Source organism: Accipiter gentilis, chromosome 15 (genome assembly GCF_929443795.1).
Source record: "Accipiter gentilis chromosome 15, bAccGen1.1, whole genome shotgun sequence".
Lineage (NCBI taxonomy): Eukaryota > Metazoa > Chordata > Aves > Accipitriformes > Accipitridae > Astur > Astur gentilis.
Window position 1 is genome coordinate 18,957,831 of NC_064894.1, and position 6,000 is coordinate 18,963,830.

Sequence of the window (6,000 nt, forward strand, 5' to 3'; positions counted from 1 at the left end):
GTAAAATTTCAATATCATTACAGACACTTGAAATTTTACAGTGGGATATGGAGTCAGGCTTTTGTTGTTATTCTATGTACAAAAGAATGTGTTTATGGAGGATAAATCAAAACAAACAGACCCTGTATTCCTAAAAATTCCAGAAATCTGACTGACGTTAATAAGAATCTTGCCTGTGTATGGAATACTTGACCATGTCCTTTCTTTGTATATTTTCCTTATGGATGACCGTCTAAATCAATACATAATACTGAAGCAAAATTACTACAGAGTATGGATGCATGAGATTCTACATTTTTATGCATGTACTCATATTGTCTTGGATTATTATAACTTAAAACATCAAAAAGTGAAAGGATAATTCACCTTGAAGGACAAAGCATGCGTATTTTAAGAAAGTGCTATCTTGGTTCAAAAAGATCTGAAATGGCATAATTAATTATCCAGTGAATCTTAATAACACTGAGCTGCACAATGGACAAGAATATAATTTTAATGCCTAAGTATAAGAACATCAACTTCTCTTCTTTCTCTTGTTCCTCTTTCTCCTTCTTCAATATACTTTAAATTTTTTCTTGTCAGCTACAAAGTGACTATGAACAACATTCTCAGAAGATCACAAAACACAGGAACTTAGAAATGTTTGTACTGCCACTGGATTAGGTACTGAAATAATTTTGATGACCCAGATCAAAGTCCAACTAATTTTTATTGGCACTTAATGCCCAAAGCCCTGTAGGAGATTTTAACTTTATCTAAGTTCAGCCACGCAAACCCAATGCATTTCTCATTACCCTACTCTGATTGTGATTGGTGATAAAGTAAATTTATTTCCCTGATTCAAGTCCATTTTGCCCCGACAGTAATAGGTGAGTGATCTCCCTGTCCTTATCTTGACCCACAAGCCTTTTTGTTATATTTTCTCTCTCCTGTCCAGCTGAGGAGGGGAGTGATAGAGCGGCTTTGGTGGGCTTGTGGTGTCCAGCCAGGGTCAACACACCACAGCTATACAAACAGGAAAATTACAATATGTTTTGTTCTGTTTCATGGAGAAGTCTGTAATTTTACAGTGAAACAACAACCAAGGAAATAATAGGTTGAAGAAGTAAATGAGTTTAACATTCATACTGGTCTCAGGACAATATTCTTCATTAACATTAGGTAAAGGCTTTTAATGTGAATAACCCTTAAGAGATTTAAACATTTATGCTCTTATATAGTCTTAGCATTTCCTTCATTGACATTAATTAAATTGTCCCCAACTCAAAAATGTTGGAGATTTAGTAAGAGAACAGAGTGGTGGCCAGATGATTTTTTTAATATTCTTTGAATTTTTACCCCTAAGCATTTTGCACCAGGATTCAAACAACAGTTCCACAGACACTTCCTGTTTCTGTTGGTTTAGGGGTAAATATACTGTATGAAATGCAAGTATGTTTTAATCTAAAAAATACTTAATAAAATTGGATACCATGTGTCTGATGCACTGTATAAAAATCTTTAAATGAGTCCCAGTCACTTATACAATAATATAGTATACAGCTTAAACACCTATTAGAAACATAATCATTCATATACACTCATTCTCACTTTGATTCCTCATATTATACATGTCTTTAGTCAAGCATTCATATTGGCATGTCCTTTGGTTTTGCTACAGTGGTGTTTGAATGACAGTATTTTGGAAGAATTTGTAGGTAGGTATTTTTGAATAAGGAACATGCTGGTGAGAAGCAAATTAAAAATTATAAACTTACATTGATTTTGACAAATATGATAGAGATTTTGTTATATCAATGAGATATTCTTCATATATCTTTTTTTATTTTGCCTGTTAGTGTTTGGGAGAGATCTTCATTTCAGGTAAACTCTAAACCTAAATGTTTAAGAAATAATAGGCAAGCCAAAGAAGTACACAATTGGGTTTGCATCTTTTTTTTTCTCTCCCCCCCCCCCCCCCCCCCCCCCCCCCAGTATCTGCCTTCAAGGGAATGAGAAGGGGGAATTTGACAAGAACTCATAAAACTCTCTCCAACTTCAGAGACTTTCCACCTATCCTAATCTTCATCTCTCCTTTGGTGCCATCCACTGCTCTCTCTTGAAAACATAAAGCTCTGCAAGATTAAAAAGTTCATAGGTACACACCAATTAAAAATATGTATTGGACCTCTGCACATTTCCAAGCCCAGGTCCACAAGTTCAGAAACAAAAAGGAGATTCTTTTGATGAAAATGAAGCCTGATCAGAAATAGAAGACCCTTAGTGAAACCTTTTAGTGTTTTTTTCAGTGAAAACATGATATTTTGGTTTGACAAATAAAATGTCTTTCTGAATACTGCAGTACCTGACAACGATTACTGTTCATTACCTCTTTGCTTATGGTTGTGTTTGTACAAGTAAAAAAAGCAGACTAAAATCTGCTGTCTGACCCTGAGTTACAACTACTTGCAACCAGTTTGGCAAACTTTCTTCCCTGCATAAATAGCTTCATCTGTACTGTCCATGAGGGTAAGTTCTTGTCTCACAGTATCTGTGACCATACTTGACCATTGCCTAAGAGACTGTTACTTGGCATTGGCCAAAAGCATGGTGAGGAGCATACTCACACTTAAACATGCTAGAGGAGTATACAACAGAATTTCACTTGAGCACTAGTCCTACTTAGCTCATTAATTTAGATTTATGGATCAGGCTGCCTGGCCAGACAAGTATCTTGCAATGTCTTGTAGTGGGTAGGAAGAGAAGATGCAGTGATGCGTGGTGAAAGACATAGCCTTCTCAGATTGTCTGACACAAGAAGAAATAGGAAAAAAATTGAAGTTTGACAATTCAGTATTCATTGGGCTTATCCAGGAGCTTATGACATCCTTCATCACACATTAAAACATATAGGAGTTTTCTATCTCCTATACTGGTTATTATAAAAATCATTTAACACAAATGATGGGTCTCTGTCATTTTAAGACTGCCAGTTCTTCTCTGGCATTCAGTTTTGGAGGACAAATGGATGTGGTGTTGAAAGAACAATTTAATAAAATCATTTTTTAAAAATTCAGCTCTGATGATGAAAGAGTAGTCTGACATATTAAAAGGATTTTGTTACTAGCATCATTTCTTTGTCTTACTCTTTGTCTTAAGCTGGGGAAGGCCTGGGAGAACATTCACCGCTTACGGGTATTACATGGGATAAAATGTACCAAATTAGCAAGCTAGCGGCAGAGCACCATTTGTCTAAAGCACAGAGTACTTTAGTGTTAGGTAATTAAACAATATAATAGTGAATGAAAAATTCTAGGAGTTTATTGATACAATCCTACCACGATTAGCAGCCTGAGCAATTAAGCCATAACTGCTGCCAGTGGCGGATGTATCACTGAAGGAGTCAGAAGTTTTCCACTGGCAGAATGCATTCTCCTCTATTAGTGCTGATTAGACACACCAGCATGAAGAGGACAGTGAGAATAACCAGGCAAAACAAGAATGTCAAGCACCAAAGTCTGCAGGCATTTCATACAAAGATTCACGGTAATGCGGTATCATTATTGCCAGGAGGGTTTACAGCTCAGATCAAGGAAGCAGCCTGGGTTCCTTGGAAAAAAAATCATAGTGTGACTCTCTGCTACCAAGGGAAATAACTCCTTACTGGCAAGCAAAGCATATACTAACCCAGCATTTGATTATGACTAAGTAGGTACAAGAAAATTAAAACATAACTCCTGGATAGGATCAGCAATCACCTATATAAGGTAGGGGATAAAGTTCTCTGGATTTGGGAGCTGTGTGGGGCTCTTGGGACTGCAGGACCCCCAGCCAGGATGCAGGGCAGGCTGGGGGGCACTGGGAGGGCCCCAGTGCCACTGCCCTGGGTGTCGGGCACCTCCCTGGGGACCGGCCAGTGCTGGGCTGGGATGCGGGCCTGTAGGTGGGCCTGGATCAGTAGGACCCATGGCTGGGCAGGGCAGGGCTGTGGGCAGCTGGACACTGGCCCTGCTGTGGCATCACTGGGGCAGGGGCTGACAGCCCCAGGGGGTTGAAATGGAGTCCTGGGCTGTGAGCAGGGTGGGGGGACCCCCAAGGGATATGGGCAGGGACAGTCAGGGCTCATGATGCCCTCAAAGCCCTGGCACTACTTTCGTGATAAATTACTCATCCATCACGTTACATTTCTTAAACAGGAGAAAAGACATGAAGAGTTCACAGTTGAGAGGAAAGAGGAAATTTCCCCCTTAAAGGAAATTTTCCTGATAAAGCTTTTCATAACAATACATCTAGGTAGTTAAAGATTTTTGCAGAGGACAGCTAAAGTCATTTTGGAATAGAAATGAAAGAAATAAGTAACTTCAAATAATTTGGATAATTTATTTGTAACTATCAATAAAGCCTGCTCCAAGTAGTTTGGAAGGCACTCCTGTTGGACACAGTGAGAGCCCCATGTACGATGTTTTGTGTAATTAGTAATTGAAATGGCAAGAGTGTGGTCTCAGCAGAAGGCTTGGAGAAAAGAGGCACCTAAATCTGATCTAGATGAATCTCCTTCGCGATTGTCCTGGTTTCAGCTGGCACAGAGCTAATTGTCTTCCTAGTAGCTGGTATAGTGCTGTGGTTTTGAGTTAGGTATGAGAAAAATGTTGATAACACCGATGTTTTTAGTTGTTGCTAAGTAATGTTTAGTCTAAAGTCAAGGATTGTTCAACTTCTGATGCCCAGCCAGCAAGAAGGCTGGAGGGGCACAAGAAGTGGGAAGGGAACACAGCCAGGACAGCTGACCCAAACTGGCCAACGGGGTATTCTGTGCCATGTGACGTCATGTCCAGTATATAAACTGGGGGGAGTGGGGGCGGGGGGATTGCCGCTCGGGGACTAACTGGGCGTTGATCGGTAGGTGGTGAGCAATCTCACCGTGCATCACTTGTATATTCCAATCCTTTTATTATTACTGTTATCATTATCACTATTAGTTTCTTCCTTTCTGTTCTATTAAACCGTTCTTATTTCAACCCACGAGTTTTACTTCTTTCTCTGCTTTTCTCCCCCATCCCACTGCGTGGCGCGGGGTGGGGGGGGAGTGAGTGAGCGGCTGTGTGGTGCTTAGTTGCTGCCTGGGGTTAAACCACGACAGTGATTCAATGTCAGTACCTTACAGCGGAGCTCTGACTTGCCCTCTGAGAGGACTAGTCTTTCCAATGACTATAGATCAGCTTCATAACTCAGCCTCTGCCACTGTGTCTATGCCAATAAACTAAATAAGGCCAAGACAGAGGCATGAGCGCTGACCAGTGATGATCCACACTGCTCTACTGTTAGCATTATCATTGGCATGGCTTTCACCTTTGCTAGCTAGCACACTCAGGACACAGCTAGGAGTTAGCACAGACCAGAGTTATTTCCAAAAGGCAGTCTGGAGGTGACCATCCTGTTACAGAGGCCAAAGCTGTTTTACACTGTCAGTGTGGCCAGACTGTGAGAGCTGGTCTGTCAGTCAAAGAGACAGTGCCAGAACTGTGTATTTCAATGGGAAGTGGCCAAAGTGACCACTGTATTAATTTTGCATTATATTTTAAGAATATGAATCAGATTTCACTCAATGAAGTAAGGGAAGCCTCACTCAGAGCAGTAAAACACAGCTTTCAAGTCTTTCCAAAGCCTGGGCATGTTCAAAATAGTCATGAAATAAAGGTTCACTCCTGCCCCAGCACACTGACTCGTTATGTTCTGTACTCGGATGAAGGTGTACAGTTTGTGCCCAAGTATCTTTGCATCTCAGAGACAAGACATAAATTTTAAGTGAGCAATAAAAGCTTGTTATAATAGCCTGTACTAATATAATCTTAAAAAATTGAAGTTTGTTCCTCAAATGGAAGTTGTGAGTGGACTCTGCAAGCAATTCTAACACCATATAAACAGGCATCATGCAGTTTTTCTATCCCTATCCTATCCTGCTCTTTGTCTGTTTAGTTCTAATGTGTTTAGATTATTCATGGTATAATTTATATATGTCAA